The 21,014-nt window shown below is 44.6% G+C and overlaps 1 protein-coding gene across 1 annotated transcript in view; it reads left to right on the top strand.

The window, feature by feature from the left end:
- The first annotated feature begins 7,362 nt into the window (after nucleotides 1-7,362).
- cdon (cell adhesion associated, oncogene regulated) overlaps nucleotides 7,363-21,014 on the top strand; it is a 58,861-nt gene continuing 45,209 nt past the window's right edge. Inside the window, exon 1 of the mRNA XM_063205261.1 lies at nucleotides 7,363-7,791. The gene's annotated coding sequence lies outside the window, so the exon portion shown is untranslated. The remainder of the gene's footprint in view (nucleotides 7,792-21,014) is intronic.

Raw genomic sequence — 21,014 nt, 5'->3', positions numbered from 1 at the left:
GCTCAACATCTGACCACTTGCTTTGTTCTGTCTGGGAAGGAAGATTTGAGGGCTCCCTTTGATGTCTGATATCACTGCCACACACTTGTGCTCTGCTCTGCTCAGTCACAAGCCAGGCGCGCTCGCTTATACGACCATCTTGGGGTGATTTTTTAAGCTGTGCCACTGGAGATAGATAGGGGCTCGTAATGCCAAACAGCTACAGGCCTGGCTGGATGCTTTTACACACCAAAACTACAAGAAGATCTGCACAAAAAAACCCTCTTTTGAAGATTAAAGGAGTTCCTTTCTCTCTTGGCAGCGACGTTTGGAAATTCCAAATGGTTCGAGTTAAGGGAACCCTCTGTAGAACTATACTCTTTATGGAATAGACAGTGCTAGAACTTCATCGCGAAGTTGTGTGTGGAGAGGGGAGATCTCGTCTCCTATGGGGAACCGTTAAGGTCACTGTTGGTGGTTCCGTTGGGAGGGGGGTGGTAGTGGTAGTGGCGAGCAGAGCCAGCCAGAAGTGGAGGCAGACAGTGTTGTCAGATGTGTCTGACCAAATCCCGCCCAAAATGCTCTCAAAAACCGCCAAAATGCGCTAAATTCCGCCCAAATTCAGCAAATTACATTGACTTCTATGGACCCAAAACGGCTGGAAAAAAAAACACGCCAAATGGCCCATTTTTCCCGTTTTTACCCGCAGACGCTTGTCCCAAGTAGCCCAATTGGGCGGGCACCCGGTCAATCTGGCAACACTGGAGGCAGAGAAGCATGGTGGAGATGTGTGAATAAGTGAGATGTTACACGCTGATGAAATTCCCAGAGAGCCCAGGATGGATAATGTAACCCCACCACCACAGTGATGCACAAACCAGATGGGGAGGGGTGTCTTTGTCTCTCTTCTACTACCCCCCCCCCCTCCCACCTCCTCTCCTCTCCTCTGTCTATGTCTCAAACACACACACACTACACGCACGCACACACACACACACTGCGCGCAAACACACGACATACACTACACATACACACACACACACACTACACACACACACACACACACACACACACACTACACACAACACACACACACACTCACACACACACACACACACACACACACACACACTACACACACACACACACACACACTACACACAACACACACAAACACACACACACGCACACACACACACACATACTACACACACACACACACATCCGTCAGAGGGAGGAGAGATATATAGGCTTCCTGAGGGAGATCTGTTACGTTCTTGTAGTAAAATGCAGAGTACTTCTGTGGTCATTATTTACTGCAAGTCCTCTATTGCAAAATGTGTTTAACATCAGTGCAAGGGCAATCCTTGCAAAAACATACACACTACAGACGTGTACACACACACAGAGCCGCATACAGCTTTGTCTAGGCCCGGGAGACAGCCCTCTGAAAAGGCTCCCCACTCAATGCATTCAACATAATGAAGACCTAATTCTGGGCCCCATCTCTCCCTGGGCCCTGGACAATTGACCCCTTTGCCCACCCCATCCCCCCCTGTCAGCTTCCCTGCACACACATACAAACCAAATGTGCATAACCACATTCCTACTGACATGTGGCCGTGATATGGCTGTTGTACAACCAACTGACAAACATCAAGGTATGTGTGTTTATGTTAGGAGGCAAAACAAGAACAAACATAGGGGTACCAAAAATCCCTCGAGCATCGCTTGAGAAAGAAAAAAAAACCCTCATTGATGCACTGGAGCTACAGGGCTGCAGAGAAAAGGGGCTTGGCCGGCTACTCAAACTGAATTTATTTTTTTTGGTCTTTTTTTATTTTACGTAACTTTATTTGATAGGACAGTGTGAGAGGTGGACAGGAAGCAAATTGGGAGAGAGACGGGGAGGGGTCGGGAAAGGACTTGGGCCAGGAATAGAACCTGGGTCAGCCGCATGGCAGGCGAGTGCCCTACCGGTTGGCCATGGCAGGGCCAAAACTGAGCAATTTCAAAAAAAAAATGTACTTGTTAAATCCAAGGGCCACATTTCCATTCTTAGTCAGCATTTCTCCGTCCGGTGTGTGTGTGTGCGTGTGCGTGTGCGTGTGCGTGTGCGTGTGCGTGTGCGTGTGTGCGTGCCTGTGTGTGTGTGTGCGTGCCTGTGTGTGTGTATGTGTCTGTGTGTCTTTGTGTGTGTGTGTGTGTGTGTGTGTGTGTGTGTGTGTGTGTGTGTGTGTGTGTATGTGTGTGTGTGTTACTGTGCGTGTGTGTGTACATTTTTAGCCAGAGGGGGTCAAAAGTTCTTCAAGAGAGGTTTGATTTTACAGTATTTGCCTACTGCTTGAACACTATAGGCTGATGCTTAGACCAAAATAGCATATTGTTAAGTTGTTGGTAACATAACTTAAACACAGTGTGCCGTACCTTAAACAAAAGTTCTGCTTAACACTGTTGCAGCAATTCAGCAACACACGTTTTGCTTTATGCTGCACACTTGCTCATGGTCACGGCACACTTTTTCCTTCATAAAACACTCCATTAAAAAATGAACACTCGTCATATCATTGGGAAAACACATCCGCAAAAAAAGCAAAATACACTGGATGTATGACAAGATTTAGGCACCGACAATAAAACACATGCTTTCAAAATTAACCACTATTCTGCCAGTTACAAAGTTGCATTCTTTATATGACGTTGCACTTATTTTATTTTGCATTTATTTGTTTTACTTTGATGGCTTCTTTGCTAAATTCACACCTTCCTACACTCAAACAAAACAACAAATAGCACAACGGTACTAAAGAGTAGAATATGGAGTGGCATTGACTGACTCACTTTCTGCAAAACCTACCCTGATGGCAGGAGTAGCCTTTTGTCTTCATCATCACATATTAGGTATGAACCTGATAGTCTGTAGAAATACACATACTAATAGTAGATGTCAGCTGCATAGTGTGTCTGGAAAAGTATTGTACTTCATAAGCAAACCTCATACCTCATACCCAAACAAAAAAGTATATTGACTATGTTTTTCATTACAGCATGTTAACGTCAACCACATATTTATATCATTTAGATGTTTGAAAATTTGTGAACATACCCAATACACAAACAAATGGTCCATAAGCTCACCTACACACTATTGTGTTGAGAGCGATGTAGGCCTACTGTTTATATTTTGTTTTAGTTTAATGTCCTGTACTGTAAGGTGCAGTTACTATGTAATGTACAGTATTGAATTTTGGGGTCTTGTGAATATGTACATTCTGTGAGTCTGAATAGACTGTCACAAAAAGAAAGACCGCTGTGTTTTGTATTAAGTAGACAACTGTTTTCACATTGATCTAATTTATTTTCTCATTTGGTGCTAATGTGTGTCTTTTGACATGAAAATGAGGCTTTGACAAAAGATTGTTGAGTTTTTATGGCAATGTTAAGGTTTTGATAGCAGAGTTTCATGCTGCCATATATGTGAAGGGTTTATCTTCAAGTGTTGAGAGTAATTGGCTTGTGTGTAGAGTTTTGACTCTATGAGCAAAATTTTGCAAATTGTGTTCAAGCAGTTGGCAAAAACTGTAAGACTCTCTCTCTCACTCTCATCAGGCAGGCCCAAGCCCCAGAATGCCTTTAACACACACACACACACACACACACACACACACACACACACACACACACACACACACACACACACACACACACACACACTCACACTCACACTCACACACACACACACAGGTTTGCCGACAGGGGGGTGGACACAAAGGGGACAGTTGTCCTGGGCCCATGGAGAGATGGGCCCCAGAATTGGTTCCTCATTACATTGCACCTATTGGGCAGGGCGGTCCTTTCAGATGGCCTTGTCCCGGCCCGGCCAAAGCTGTCAGCGACCCTGCACACACACACACACACACACACACACACACACACACACACACACACACACACACACACACACACACACACACACACACACACACACACACACACACACACACACACACACACACACACACACACACACACACACGCCAATGGCATTCCGGCTGACTAGCTGAAATGACTCTTTGATGACTGTGGCCCAGGGTCCCCAGACGGCCCATGCTGACTGGGTAAACACTAAAGTGTTTGATTTTGCAGGTTGTAAACACACTGTTGACAAAGGCCTGAAGCTAATCAACCAACCAATGCAATGGCTGGAATTGGTGAGTGGTTAAAGAAAGACATTGTGAAATACATGGGTTCTACATTTTTGTTTTCTCCTGGCTGCGCGACACTAGCTGCGCACAACTCAACCTCTGATTGTTGGAAACCGCTGCCTGTCGGTTAAAAAAATTAGCTCACGTGGTTGGCTGCCAGTGTCTTGCCCCTCCTCACAACATTGTGTTTACAAACACGGTGAACCCATGTCTAAGCACACACACACACACGTCATATTTTTGATAAATTCTTTTGGAACAGACTATTTTCATTGTGATAGCCTATTTATGGCCAGAGAGTTCGAGTTAATGGTCATGCAGTCCAATGGCGGAGTCAGTGGGCCTTAGAAGAGGTACGTAACTTTTAATGTGTTTTTTAAACTATTTATTTGCAACCTGCCAATGTTTGTGTGCTAAGTTGCTTTTTTGGAGGCTCAGGTGCATGCTCTACCTATGTGCCAAACATTAGATCTGCCTATTATGAACTAAACACAGAGCCATGCCAGGCTGTTGTCTGGCTTTTAATGTGTTTATAAACTATTTAATTTCAACCTGCTTGCCTTAGTATTTTTTTAAGAATTCTGTGCATGTTCTGGCTATCTTAACAACACATTGTACCATCTAGTCTGGCTATAATGATTTAGCAGAGCAATGAGACTGAAGTGTAACTTTTACAATCTATCTATTTTCAACCCGCCTGCCTTTGTGTAGCTACATAAGTTACTTTTTCTGGAGAGTTCCTGGCATGTTCTGGCTATCTTTGGAGCATGTTGAGAAACCGCCTGAATGCCCCTCGCTATCTTTACAACACTTTGTATCTGTTTTTCTATCTGGCTGTAATGATCTAAAGCAGGAGGGATAAGAGAGGCTGCTAGTGTGTTGTTACCACAGCCTGGTCTGGCCTGGTCGGTCAGTCGCGACTCTGGCCCTCGTCACAGTGGTGGCATGAACTGGCAGGTCAGCGGGGATATGCGAGCGCCACCGCAGGGGTCCCCGAGTGAGACAGCCGCGGCTCTCTGGGAGCGGGAGAAGTGTCTGTGCTGCTGTCAGCTTCAGTTCCCAGCAGTGGCCTCCTCCTCTCCTCCAGCCCCCTCTCCTTTCCTTTTGCCCTCCCTTGTCCTCTCCTCTCCTCTCCTCTCTCCTCTCCCCCTCTCTCCCCTCCTTTCCTCTCCTCTCCTCTCCTGCCAACCCCCACCTCTCCTCTCTCCTTCTCTCCTCTCCTCTCTCCTCTGCCCCGCTCCGACCCACCAGCCCCTCGGGAGGCCATTGTGTGAGGACCTCTGCTCCCTGCGGACAGACCTCTCCTCGGCCTTTCATACGCCACTGTGTCCAATCACAACTTTCAGCTCCACATACATACCCCCCCACCCCCCACACACACACACCACCTCCTTCTTCATCCTTCTCCTCACATGTAAACCCCAGTGCCCCAGAGATGGACAGAGTATATTATGAAGTGGAGAGAGTGTAGAAAAATGTTTATATCCGTCATAAATTCATAGAGGCAAATGCTTGAAGCTTTTTTTTTTTAAATGAGATGTATTTTTGTGAATGTACTGAAATGGTCCATTAACTTCTGTTGACTTTTGATGTCCAGTTTTGATTGACACTTTGATGATGGTTTGGTAAATATATGTGCAAGCATACAGCTCATATATAACAAACATTCATACAGGTCAGAGGTTCAAAAGTTTAACAACCACTCACATTTTTGGGGGGGATAGAGGCTGACCTCCCAATCGACCGCCATGGCAACATAGTTTTCCAAATGAAGCCATAACATTACATTCGTTATAAACTGCTTGTAAATTATTTATAATTTACTGCCCATAAAAAATCCAAGGTATTTTACTTTGTTGATATTATTGTGATCATTAAACATACCAATATTTCCACATTTGTTGCAAAAGTATAAAGTACAGCTATAAGTATAAACTCAAATGAAGGAAAGCACGTGGTCCCTCCTAAACACTTTGCCCTCTTTCAACCTCAGTTGAAGTGTTTCAGTAAAAACTGACCATGAACCAAAAGCGTGACTTATTTTAAACTAGAACACTATCCAAAAAAATTAACAAAATAGTGGAATTGTCTTTGTTGCACTATTCCATAATAATGCTTGAGTAATAAAAACAATAATGGTAGCCTATATATATTCATTTTCAACTTTGATTTTGAAATAGCAATCAAATTAGAACCTGTTGAACAGTCCACCAAGTGTTCATTGACACACAGGACTGAGGGTCCATAGAGTTTGGCAATCAAATGGACTGAGTGCATGGCACCTGCTTGGGTGTATTTTAGTACAAAGTCTGTAGAACGGACTTCTACACACATTCACACATGTCGTTATACCGGTACGCAACAGATGATGCTTTCTCACACTTAATCTGTCTTTCTTGATATCTGGCACTTGCACAAACACAGACACAGACGCACGCACACGCACAAACACACACGCATGCACGCACACACACATGTGCAGAGAGAGAGAGAGAGAGAGAGAGAGAGAGAGAGAGAGAGAGAGAGAGAGAGAGATGGAGAAAGTAGGTAGCGTGTGCGTGCGTGCGTGCGTACGTGCGTACGTGCGTACGTGCGTACGTGCGTACGTGCGTACGTGCGTGCGTGCGTGCGTGTGTGTGTGTGTGTGTGTGTGTGTGTCAGGTCAAATGCAAATTCAATACCTTTATTATATATGGATCAGTTGTTTCATAAATCATTTTCAGTTTTGCATTCATCAACTAGTCACACAAACACAGGAATATCACATACCAAAAACCAAGTCAATTAAATTGCCCATTGGACAAAGATGCAGCCTACTCAAGAATTCAAAACACGTGACGGGCAGAGTCTACATATCAAAAACAGATTTCATTCTTTTTTCATGTAAATTAGATTATTATTGACTACACAAGCTATACGTTTGACTAAGAAAACTAATTCGACAAAAGGCATTGAATTGAAATAAACTTAAAAGACAATTTCTGCCTAGCACCGGGCCACAACAAATACGATTAGTTTTCATAGAAAAGTCTATCAAGTATTTATGTAAAGCAATGTCACACTTAAGGGGAGGTCTATACAGCCGTTTTGTTTGGGGAAGGAGCTTGTTAACACAAATGCAATAGCACTACTACCCCCTCCTCCTCTGCATAGCCCACAACACATCCAAGGACTGGGCTTTGGGGCTGGAACATTCCTGGTTTGACGATCAGGCTACGAACTGCTGCCATGATTTGCTGAGCAATTCGATACTGGTTTCACGGATGTGTCTGTGGAAAAAGACAGTTGTAGTGGAAGGCAGAGCGTACGAGTAGGGAAGGGAATGAGAGGTATACACACAGAGCACCGTAACTTTCCCAAGAGTAGCGTCCGGAGTTAAAGGAGCAACCTTTTCTGCGTCTTTGCACTTTTATTTCACCGGGACGTTTCCAGCCAGCTCAGTTTTTAAGTACCCACTCAGCGAAAAGTTCGGTTTTCTTTTTCTCAACTATTCCGCTGCACTTTGCGCCCGCGTCTAATGGAGGGCCCAGTTCGGATTTTCTGCCATAAGAATGCGCGTTTCTGCTAGTTTCTCCAGATTCCTGCAACTATTACCCTCCTGTAGAAGGTAAGGAATACAAGGGGTACGCGGTGGGTTATGAACGTTTTCACTGAGTTCGCTGTGGAGGCTCGGGGCTTGAGTTAGAGGAAAGGTGTTGACTATTGTGGCAAAAAGACGAACTTCCATTACGCATATGGTTGACAGTGATACAACGACTATTTCATTGTGTAGTGTTCATGCTTTCGCTGTGATTTATTGATTTCCAATCGAGATATAGGTAAAGAAAAACCTACCACGAGGTTTCGACTGCCTTCTTCTGTAGTTGAGATGGGGGCGCCCACGGACATTACTACAGCTATGCATAGCCTTTTGAAATATTACAGCTTTGCCCGTCCTCAACTTTCAAACCTTATTCACTCAGTGCTGTGGCGAGGCCTTTACGCATATGCAGGCAACATTTTTATTTTCAATTACATGAGTTGAAGTATGTCGTATGTCTATTTGTTCTGAAAGAGGCGACTGCGTTTGTAAAAGGTATTTTTGTTTTTAAGTTCCACACCGCCACGGTGAAGTCCAAAGCACTTAGTTGCGCGTGCTTAGGGAGAAATTCTGGTGCATGGTAAAGATGGTGCGAAAATATAGCAAGTAATGCATTGCTGCTGTGATGAATTACAATGGCCTTTTTGAAAAATATGGCCTGGAGGCATGACATTTCATCATATTCAAAGCTGTATGCGAAAGGCTGTGGTATTGCAAGAAATGTCACTTTTGTTGTCAAATGTAAAGAGACAAAGAAGAGAAAGAATATAAATTAATAATAATAAAAAAATACAAATGAGGGTAGCCTTAAGTCATCTCTAAAGTTGTTGAAATGCCCAGACCTGCATATTAAAGCATATGTAGGGCAATGTGTTGCTTTTACAAGCTAATATGAGGTGTTACTCTAGCAGGTCACAAAATTAACACAGTTAATTAATTTGTTTCTACTTGCTCTAATTGATAGTCAGCAGCACACACCAGAACAGTTCAGATGAATAAGGCATTTACTGGTTGGTAAGTACCATGTAATAGACAAGCACAAGTGGCATCATGAAAGGAGTGTGAAGACAATAGGCTGGAACACTGTTCAGATTATCTTTCACTTTTGGTAAAATCATACATGTCTTCCTCAGGTGAACACGCTGGCTTTACTAAACCACCTGTTCACCTGGAGATGACCAGAAAACACTTGCGTACTTATGGAACCTTGCTTCAGGTTTACAGAGCACATTGTATCAAAGTTTGTAAGCCTTGGGCTAGTTGCTTTGTTGTCAAGGGATTAAGTAGTGTCTACATGTCTCATCTGTTTGAGAAGTTGTTGGCTGGTGATATAACAATAGCACAACACACATACCTTTGCATTCTACATGGATTCGACTAATTACTGTATTTGGAATTTTTTTCTGTCCATTGTGTGTTTTTTTGTGTGTGTCTTTCGCTTAGTAGCATATCCAATTCCTTCTCTCTCTCTCTCTCTCTCTCTCTCGCTCTCTCTCTCTCTCTCTCTCGCTCTCTCTCTCTCTCTCTCTCTCTCTTTTGAACAACACAATACTATTATTATTATTATTATTAATAATTATTATTCTAATTATAGTAATAGTAATAATGATATTAATAATATTGATAATATACTGAGACCTACCATTTTGAAGTTAGGGGAGCAAAACTATTGACAGCATATTTAATGGGCTTACTGAATGGCACATCACGTCGAAATGAGAACTAGTATAAAAGTGTACACAGAGCAATGGCTAAAACTGTACACAGCTAGAGGCCTAGATACTTTTGATACACTGGGCAACTTCAGTCAGAGCACATTCGTGCTGATGTTTTGGATATGCATTAAGAGGTAAATCCGTACAGCAGGGGGTGAAAGTCCTGAAAACTATGCTCTCAACTCATGACAGCTATCCCTTCAAATACAGGCCGAGCCCAGAAGAGGAGCACAAAGTAATCCAAGCAGCTTTTGATGCCCTGTTTTGTCTCGACAGTTTGGGAGGGAGAGAGGGAGCGAGCGAGGGGGGGGGGGACTGGGTGGAATATAACTATAATGAAGTCTCCACAGCAGAGTACATAACATTTGCGACTGAATATGGACAATACACATACCATACAATATGGACAATGCATCAATCTATTGAGTCTTTGTAACACAGAGAGAACAGAGACTTGTTGTGAGTCAAATGTCATCTATACATTTGTAAAAAGGGGGGTTGCATTGTGAAAGTTAAGATTTACTTTGGAGGGGCCGAATAAATCATTAGCATACCAGAGCCTGGGAAGAGAGGAGGGCAGAGCAGAGCGTAGCGCAGGCACTGATATTAAGTGTGCCAGAATGTTTGGGCGATTAGGGCGTGTTTACTAATGATAAACACATGTGGAACCGATGCAGAGGTATGTTAAGTGGCCAATTTGAATGTAAGCATGTGTAATGGTACAAGTCCATGCAGACATCATTTGCTTCTTTTTTTTTTTGTTTCAGCGTTATACTAGTCCCACCTCTTAACCTGCTGAAAAAGAAGCGTGCATTAAATTCGGGCAGATTTACAGAAACAACTGTCCTCCCCACATCTCCACTTGTTGCTTACGGGGGTTTATTATCAGGGATTATCGTAGTGGATCTTCTTCGATGTTTGTTGTCGAAGCTCGAGTGTCTCGGTTGTGGCCAGGGTTGTATGTAAATGTAAGGGGAACCAGAAGGATGGTTTTGTGTGTGCTTGAAAAATGTGAGTGCGTTTGAACGGCAATGGGTGTGTCCTCCTCCTCGTGGGCAAAAAAAAAGGACAGAAATCTGGGCTCACCCCGAAGTGTATTTTGGGAGTCCTACTTGGCCCTCATTCCTTTGCCACACAGATGTTAGGCAGCCTAAAATCCTCTCTCTCTGGCCCAAAAAGGGATAAAAGTGAATTTTAACAGCTAAATCACTATGTGGTTTTGGCTGTTTATTTGGGTTAGGGCTGTGATCTTAAGTATTCTTGCAATAAAGGATCAGCTGCTTGCTGGCCCTCGCTCGAATGGCTTTTTTTTTCTTCCTGAAAGATACTGAGTCATAAATGGGAGAAAGGAAATAAAGAGAGAGTAAGAGGCACTTCCTGAATATGAAAACACTTCCTCCATCTGCATATGTGTGGAGCACTGCTGCTGTGGTGTGGAGCGCTGCGGTGTGGTGCGGTGGCCCTGGGACTGTGGCTGTTTTCCTCCTCGGCCTAGCGTGGCTCCTTCTGCCGTTTTGCGCTGTGATGAAGAGCCTCCTCTGCTCAGGAGTGCATTTCTCAAAAGCGTAGTTGTGAGCGAGTTAGCAACTTGGGTAGTTGTCAACGGGAAATTGCATTGGAAACAACAAAGTAGGTAACATAGTTAGCGACTATGGTTTCGAGAAACGCACCCCACTGCTCTGACTTCTCCCAGCCGTGCTCGTGAAGTGATACGAGTCACAGACACACAGCCTTCAACTCAGTTCTCATTCATGGAGGCCTAGTGGTGAAGCCTCAGCAAGTCCTATGCCATGAAAAAAAAAGTTGACCCACCCCCCAAAACAAGATAATCTACAGTCTGTGGCACTTGTCGCGGCCCTTCCTTACACTGTATTTTGCCAAGCAACCAAAATAATTGGGTTTTGGTTCCCCCAAAGCAACAGCTCTCATTTGTCAGAGTTTGAGTCGACAACCCCAGAAGCTCCTGGAGGCGTTCACTGAACAAATGAGAAAGTTTTTTTTTTTTTTTTGGCAGCCGGTTGCCCAAAGTACCAACATGCTTTAGGGAGCCGCTGGTGTTGATTGACAATGCCCAGCAGCTATGAGAAGAAAAGGGGGTTGGATGGGAAAAAGAGATGGGCAGATTGAAGACGATGGGGACTTTTGAGCCGTGGTACAAGGAGAGAGCTTCCCTGCTGCTTGATTAGAATAACCCCTTCATTTCTCACCACCTCCTGGCACTGCCCTCCCCCTCCTCAAAAAAAAAAAAACGACACTGATTATTCTGTCACTGCATGGGTATGAATAACTGAAACCCTCTGATAGGAGTTGTCTCTTTTTTATCATTTAGGTCACATTACGCCACACATTAATTAGGCATGCTTGCTAAGCATATGGCTCGCCAGTTTTGTGTGAAAGTGAAGGTTTTGTGAAAGTTTTTTTTTCTAGTCTGAGCGTAATTAACATTCTGCAAAAGTTTCAGACCCTTCCATCTGCTTGTGAACTTTTTGGCTGCAAAGTATGTGAAAACTCACTTAGTTTCTTGTGCAAATAGATGAATGGCTTTTACAGTAGCCTCCAAATTAGAGCTGTTCGGTCGGGAATTCTGACAGAAAGAACAGTTTGGAACGGATACCTTTTTAGAGTGACTAAACTTGTGATGGACTGTCAGGCAAAAAATGTCCAGTTGGTTCACTGTTGTCAAATCCGAAATATGGAAGAATAATCCCCCCAAAAAATGTACTAACTAAATGCCCTCGGTTTTAGTTCTGTCTAATTTTTGTAATCTTCGGAACCTGAGGAAGAGGGAATAAAGTCTTTCAGGAGATTAGGAAATGAAATGAGAACCATCGGGGTAAAATTGTTAAAACAAACAAACAGTTTGTGCAGCAGCAGAAACAGATGTTGCAGTGAGCCACTGCATGGGGCGGGATGTGGCCACCGCTTCATTCCAAATATGGATCCCGACCCGCATATGAAGGAAAGCCTGCGAGGCATCCGCGCATCTGTAATGTTATTTTGTGTACTCTGCTTTTTTTTCTTGCTTTTTTTTGTCAGTGATTCTTCATATTGCTGAGTAGAGAGTGAAACATACCGGTATGAACCACTCAGTCCACCTTCACATGCATCTGTAGTGTCATGATGTGTACTGTTATTATTGTTTTTTTTTCTTTCTTTGATTTCATATTGCTTTGTGCTAAGTGAAAAAATATTAGCAGTCCAGTCCAGCTTTACCACTAAAATCCCATCTCCCATCATTCTCCTGTGGGTGCTCCCACAAAGGCGATAAGATGGCCCGTTAAGAGTGACTAAAATTGGGAGACTCGAACTAATTGCATATGTGTGATTTTTGGCTCGGGAGACCCGAGTTTATGAGAGCACTTAAGTCTGATTGCACTTGGCCTTGTTAACAAAAAAAGGAACAAAAGAAAATACAGTTCCTGGGGAAGTTGCAACATGGTATTATATATTTATTTATACATATATATACGTACTACCTCACTCGGCAGTTCCAAAAACAACTACTTATCAGATCATTATCTGGCAAAAGTTTTGTTGTGAGCGTTTTCCCCACAGTGCTGTGCATCCATAGACATTCAGGGGAAGAGATGGTGGATGAACTGGTGAACTGGACGCTGCTGACAGGCCCCAAAGCATAACGGAATGCTCTGGAGCCTTCCAGAACATTCGGGGAGAATTTTTGCATCCTCAGCGTCTTCCTGTTTGTAAGATTCATTTCTTTTCTCTTTTCCTGAACTGGGGGCCCCTCCTAAAAATTCGCTTTAGACCCCTGTGCGCCTTTCCGTCTCGCTGCCTTGGCCTCCTTCCCAATACTCTAAGAACTTTTTCGCCCGAAAATGAAATGGGAGTGTGTAACCACAGGTTTCTATTTCAAATACTTAAAAACCATAACTCATATCTCTAGCATGGTTGTGTCTCCACAGCCAGGCGACTGTGGTGTTACAAAGCCCTGGGATAAGAGTGGGACTATATTAAGGCTGCGCTAAGGAGAGCCTGCCTGGCACTAACTGGGCCCTTCTTAGCCTAAGGGGCTGCCTATTTGAAGTGTGTGTGTGTGTGTGTGTGTGTGTGTGTGTGTGTGTGTGTGTGTGTGTGTGTGTGTGTGTGCGTGTGCGTGTGCGTGTGCGTGTGTGTGTGTGTGTGTGTGTGTGTTATTTATCCTCCAAGATCCCAATTGACTGGGTTGCCTGAGTGTGGGTGTTAATACCATAAGGACCATGGTGGTGGGATGATACTACTACTGGGCCTGATTCCCACCAGCCTAGCCATTCATGGGAGCCAAGGAGACACAGCACAGGCTCAGGCACAGAGCGTGGTCAGGCCAGGGAGTGGAGTCCTCCATTAATGACATGGTTTGTGCGGTTAGGAGTAGGAAGTCACGTGTTACTGTGCTACCAAAGTTTTGAGGGGATGGACTTGAAACAGCCCAAGTCGGGCTGTGCAGTGAAATGTAGACTTGATGCGGAAATAAATAGAATACCCCATTGAAGCAGAAGCTTTAATGACACAATTATCACTGATCATTTGGGGTTGGTGCTGTGTGCAGCAAAAGGGGAGGCATGCGCCGAGACAAGCAGCACAGTGTCTGGTGGTCATCTTATTGTTTCACTGATTCAGTGTTGTCGTGATAGCTTGCAGGCATTGGCACTGTAACGGTCAGTGTGTCATTTCTCCTGATTGCTCTGATCCCTAAGAGAGATACTGAACTGATGATGGTTCTCGAATCTCGAGCACGTGGAGGAGTTAAGCGATGTTGAGCGGGACGGGAGCCAGGAATGGAAACTTAGGCCGAGGGTTTGTTGAATTCACACCACTCAATTTGTTTGGTGATCTCGGGAGTGCTTGCTACAAAACAAGACCTCTGTTCCATCCCCAGACTTACAAGGCGCGAGAGATAAACATTTAGACAACCTAAATAGATTTGGTCAGCGAGGCTTGCTCCGCCTGTGTATTTATTCTAATGGGCCTCAGACATGTACATACAAGGGAGGCTGAGGCTGAGGCTGTGGCTGTGCTGTTTGGGAGGTTTGCAACACATACTGTACCGAAAAACATCTAATTATAAAATGTTTTTTTTTTTTTGGTGGATGGGGGCTGTGTATTTGTGCTTGTCTGCGAGCTTATGAATTAAGGGCACCTTGGGGTAGAGATTTGTTTTTTGTTTGTGTTGCTCTTGCAAAGCCTCCACCCCAAAGGATATGAGACATACCTACTGTAGTTTGTCATGTCCGCAACTTGTTGCTCCTCGTCTCTTTATTCACATTGTCATCCAGCTGCTATATGATTATGCTATGTATGAAGATACCTAACAATACAATGAGAGCATTTTAGATGTACCTGGTCATCTACAGTCATTTAACTAGTTTGTGCAAAAGTCTGTTTCACAGCATTTCGATTTTTTAAAAAATTCTTCTGAATTTATCTGTGGGTGGACTTGTTGCAATGCTGTTATTTTCCAAATTGCAGATGTTTTAGATGGCAGCTGGTAATGTATGTTTTAGCCTGAGAGCGCTTTTGGGCAAAGGCCAAAGACCTTTCTCTTAGAGACTCTGCAGAAACCCTGTTGTCTTAATGTCTGGCAGGCTTGCTGTGGAGCTGGGAGAAGGTGATTAAATCCAGGAGTGTTTTTTGGTGTGTGTGTCTGTGTGTGTGTGTCTGTGTGTGTGTGTGTGTGTGTGTGTGTGTGTGTGTGTGTGTGTGTGTGTGTGTGTGTGTGTGTGTGTGTGTGTGTGTGTGTGTCTGTGTCTGTGTGTGTGTGTGTGTGTGTGTGTGTAGGGGGGGGGGGGGGGCAGCTAGTCAGGAGGAGTGAGGAATGAAAAAGAAATGGCAACCGAATGAGAGACAAATGTGGAAAATGTGTGTATGTATTTATTTAGTCAGGAAGCTAAAATTCAGCTGTAGGCAATTAATGATCTCCAATGACCAATCTGGATATTCGTTCCAGATAATAATGGCCACCAGTGGTTGGATGTGGATGAAGCGTGGCTGGAGTGAGTGGAACCATCTTCTGTTGGCTATTGTTCTTTGGCTGTACATGGGTTCTAACTTTTTGTTATAATCTGACTGCACGAAACTAGCTGCGCACAACTCAACCTCTGATTGTTGGAAATCGCAGTCGGTCAAAAAATTAGCTCACGTACAAGCCAGTGTAATTAGCCAGTGTCTTGCCCCTCCTCAAAACATCGTGTTTACAAACATGGCGAACTCATGTATAGAGACATCATACCTCTGTCATTCCGCCCCTGTGTACCGAATTTTATTCATAATTGTGGTTTCACATTATCTGCACATGAAAGCAGATTGCTTTGATTATGATAAACTGACCAATATTAGTCAGTTCGGCCTTACATTGATGCAGACAGGCAAAGCAGAGTCTCTTCCAATGAGCATTTCCTGCTCAATTGGGCGGCTATAATAATAAATATGAGATCAAGAGGGTTTTTTTTGTTCTGGTCTGGGGTGCATTTCTCGGAAGCAAAGTTGTTAGTCAGTTAGCAACTTGGGTTGTTTTCAATGGGAAATTGCATTCCAAACATCAAAGTAGCTAATGTAGTTAGCAACTATGGTTTTGAGAAATGCACTCATGGGCACAATACACCACCGGCCTCTGGATCCGCTTTCCTTTGTTCCCATGATGTCTCTTAATTGAATCTGCAGCACAACAGGCCCAATCAACAGGTGCTGAACATCTAGATGCTGAACATCAACAGATGCTGAGCATCTGGTGATCTACTGTAGGCCTGAGTGAGGAGGGGTGGCACTGCTTTGCAGTGAAAGTTTAGTACAAATGGACAAAACGAAATATCTGACGTAAATGATGAACACTGTTAATGCTCCCAGTTATTTAATGGCACAACGCTTCCCTTCAAGAAGGACTAAGTTCCGAAACATTAAATATATAAATAAAATTAAATAACTGGGAACATTAACAGTGTTGCGGACATTTTTCATTTACTTCCGTTAGTTTATTTTGTCCAGCTCATTTGCCACTGATGTGATTTCTTTTGCAGGGATAGTCCCCGTTTTTTGTGGTCTCTTATCCCTGGTTAAAAAAGAAATATGCAAAACCCTACTTTGTCCATGCATGGCTCTGGTGGTAAAGAATGCTTATTTAAATGATGTTGACTCTGGATCTCATCTCATCATCCTGCATACTTACGCACGTATGTGGCAGTGCTTACCTACCTCTACCAGCAGATCTGTCGCCAAGTATCTAAGGGCCCCGTCTGTGAGGTTGATCCCTGGAGAATAATCCTGTTGTTGAAGAAAACCTTGGGAAACAACAACTCTCTCCACCCCACTCATTCTTCCTGACCTCACACCCCTGTTGCCCCTGTGCTCTTTTGCCCCCCCTCCGTCCTCTCCCCTCCCCTCCCCTCCCACCCCCGTGTTCTCTCGCACCCCTCCCTGCCCCGCCAGTGGTGGTGGTGGTGCCTCCGAATTCCTCAGCATGAAAGCCATTTGTAGAACAATCTCCAATTAAGTTGTTTTTTCTTCTCTTTTCATATAATCATTGGAACCGGTGGCCCCCACCCACCCTGTTAGTTAGTTTCCCATGCATTTTTTTTTTGTCTTCAGCAACGTACTTACTTGCTCTCCTCCTCGGCCCCTGGGGCAGGAATTAAAGAGTCTGTCTCAAAACTGACTGCTACCCAAGTTGGTGGAGGATTTTTTTTGTATTTCTGCTCACTGGACTGGAGTGGTGGAATGGGAACGGAGGGGGGAGGCGGGGATGGTGGTTGTTGGGGGGTTGGGGGTTGTTGAGGAGGGGGAGGGGCGGGGGGTGTGTGGGTGGATTTGGGGCTTGCTTGCTGTGTGTCCTTGGTAAACATTGCATTGTGGGATGTGACTGTCTGATCCCTGAGGCCTCTCGGTAGTGTCTCCGCTCATTCCTTTGCTTCAGTCCCCCCTCCTTGGATACCCAGCCTACCACTCATCCCCCACCACCACCACCACCACCCCTACCCTACTCCATCCATGGCCGTCTGCTGCGCCAGGCATCCACCATATTGCTCTCAGTAATGCCCTGGTAATTGCAGTGGAATAACTCACACACACACACTCACACACAGAGACACATGCACGCATGCACGCACACACACACACACATACAGATGTACAGTATACACGCACGCACGCACACACGCGCGCGCACGCACGCATGCACGCACGCACGCACGCACGCACGCACACACACACACACACACACACACACACACACACACACACTACATACATGTACATACACATGCGAACATAGGCTGCTGTCAAAACAGCTCCCAGGTATGTCACCATATCCGCCCACATCTTCGTAGATGATTCCATTTCCTCCAAACGGGAACAACAGGGAAGATGTTTTTTTGCTTTTAAACCCTCCCTGAACATTTAATATCCCCCCCCTAAGAGCACAAGTTCTATCTTCCTCTATCTCTGTCTCCTTTGTTGTCGTTCAGTCCATCCGATGACTTCTTTTCATAACAGTTTAAAATGTTCACCCATTCCTTTCAACATTAGGCAGTAGATGTGTTACCTGATGTACGCATAAAGTGCATCTCAAAACTTCTTGAGATACAAAGTATGTCGGTGTTTGCCTTGTCATCCGCCTTGTCTGTGTTCTTATAAATGTTTGTTCCTCTACACTTCCTTACCCCCTCCCTTAAACTCACTCAATATGTTTTAAATCAGGCCTATCTCTTTGCTTTCTTTTTTTGGTCTGTCTGTCTGTCTGTCTGTCTGTCTGTCTGTCTGTCTGTCTGTCTGTCTGTCTGTCTGTCTGTCTGTCTGTCTGTCTGTCTGTCTGTCTGTGTGGACTCATATGTTTCTCCCCCCCATCCTATCCCACCTCCCTATGGGTAACAATGGCTCTCTATAATCAGTGAGGAGCTGCTGTAAGCCAGTGTTTCCACTCATTAGTCTGGCACAGGATGCCCCTTGCCGGCCTCTCCCTCCCTCTCTCTGTCTGTCTGTCTCTTTCCCTCTGTCTTTCTCTTTCTCTCTCTCTCTCTCTCTCTCTCTCTCTCTCTCTCTCTCTCTCTCTCTCTTTCTCGTTTTCTGTCTCTCTCTCTCTCTCTCTCTCTCTCTCTCTCTCTCTCTCTCTCTCGCTCTCGCTCTCGCTCTCGCTCTCTCTCTCTCTCTCAACCAGGCAACTGGCATCTGGAGTCTGTGATTGACTTCAAATAAAATGCTCTTCGAGTGATCAGACAAGGCGTATTTACAGTACAACAAAACCAAGACGAATGAGTTGTTGTTTTCGTTGTCATTGACTTATTTTCAGCATGTAGTTAGTACATGTAGCCTACACACGCACACGCACACGCACACACACACACACACACACACACACACACACACACACACACACACACACACACACACACACACACACACACACACACACACACACACACACACACACACACAAACAAAGCCTCTACAAAAAAATGTGTCATTGGGATGTGTGGTTTTGTGAGAAGCAACTCCTCTCTGCTTTTACGACCAATGGGAACCTGTTCAGTGGAATGAGTGACAGCTGTGGCAGAGAGAGCACAGAATGAACCGGTGGGAGGTCTATTTAGCCTGTTGTCTTGTGGTTCCATTGAAGTAAATTAACAAATAAAAGGGTTGTTGTTTTGAGGTAAGAATATACGGATACGTCTGTGCCCTTTTCTCTACTACTTCCTAGTTATGTTCTCTTCTCTTGAGTAATGAGAGTTCATTTTCTCTCCCAACACATCAATGCCTTGATGCAATTGTGTGTGTTGTACAGTGTGAGCAAGTCAAGTCAAGTAGGCTTTATTGTCAATTTCTTTACCTGCGCTGGTCATACAAAGAGTTGAAATTACGTTTCTTACTTTCCCATGCAGACATAGACATAGACTTTGGGTGTGGACATAGACAAGAGACAGTACACATACATTACACCTAGAGTACCTATACACTACACATACAGACATATAAAGTGCAAGAACAGAAGAAATACGTAGGAATACTATGTCTGTCTATGTGTTACAATGGTGCAATGAGTAGAACATTTCGGTGTGGATCATTTTTATGGGTTTTCATATCCAGTTCCGTTTTCAATTTCCTAAATCAGCCTGAGTTTGCAGTTATTTTCACAATTTTTTCCCTCTGGGTTTTGAACTTGTCTTTGATTCCTTTTCTTCTCTTGTCCATTTCTAGAACTGTCCAATCGTTGCTTTTCCTCCCCTCAATCGGACTACTTTGTCCTTACACATCATAGTCAATTTATTTTGCCCTCCCCTCCCATTCCTTCTCTCTCTCTCTCTCTCTCTCTCTCTCTCTCTCTCTCTCTCACCTTCTCTTTCTCCTTCTCCCTCATCACCTGGTGGAGAGTCTGAGGAATGTGTCGTCGGTCTGTGTAAAAGATCCCGTGTCAGAGAGAGGAGAGGAAAGGAGCTGGGGCGAGTGCAGACAGGTTCGGGGTATAGTAGCTTTGTGAGTCATCCACACACTCTCCACACACAGCACAGGTCACAGTAGAGTAGACCATCACGAGACAGCTCCAGCTCTTTGTCTCCTTCTAGCCTACTCCGCAGCTGTCACTCACACAAGCAAACTTCCTCGTTGATCTGCTTTCTGGTTTGTTTCAGATTCCCTTGGTTGCTTTTTTTCTTCTCCAGTCCCTGCAGATACTTCTGGAGTATCATTCAATTGAGTTCATGGAATATCAGTCATAATGTTGGAGGTGTACGTATGACAAGGAAAATTAGACCCTGGCCTGGTGATATTAAATGTCTGTGATATTGCGCAAATGTATGGTATTTCACCGCATACGCGCAACTTGATGTTGATGAACAATCTGCATTGTTGTCAATGTGTCATATCTCCGTCTGTATTCTCTCTCTCTCTCTCTCTCTCTCTCTCTCTCTCTCTCTCTCTCTCTCTCTCTCTCTCTCTCTCCTCTCTCTCTCTCTCTCTCTCTCTCTCTCTCTCTCTCTCTCTCTCACTCTCTCTCTCTCTCTCTCTCTCTCTCTCTCTCTCTCTCCCTCCCTCTCTCTCTCCCATATCTTGTCTCTCAGCCCTGTGATATTAAATTCTGCAGCAATGCTCTAAATAAATATACAGTGTTTCCTGACTGACACAGAGGCTATCACCCCCTCTTGTCTTGTCTCCATGTGTTGCTCCTTCTCTATCTAGTTGCTATCTTTTCTTTTCACAGCACCAGTTGTGACCTGCTCATTGTTGGCCCTCAGGGGTCTGGCGATGTGCTCTTGTGCAGCTCTTGTGCAGCTCTTTGTGCGTGTTTACCCAATGGGACAGGGGTGAAGGGGGTAGCCATAGTGGATGGAGAGAGAAAGAAAGAGAGAGAGAGGGAGGGAGGGAGTGGGGGGGGGCTCTCTAAAAGGGAACCCATGCAGGTGCTCTCAGCTTACAGCCTTCTAGTCGTCCCTTCCCTTCTTCCTCTCCTCCTCGGCTACAAAGTTTATTTGGCCCCCATTCAGCAAGAGTGACCCAGTGGCAGTGGGTGACACCGGGCTCTTTGAGCCGCCCAGCATGATGCTGCTGGGGACACTG

This window comes from Engraulis encrasicolus, chromosome 8 (genome assembly GCF_034702125.1).
Source record: "Engraulis encrasicolus isolate BLACKSEA-1 chromosome 8, IST_EnEncr_1.0, whole genome shotgun sequence".
Taxonomy (NCBI): Eukaryota; Metazoa; Chordata; class Actinopteri; order Clupeiformes; family Engraulidae; genus Engraulis; species Engraulis encrasicolus.
This window is presented reverse-complemented; position numbering and strand designations above follow the sequence as displayed.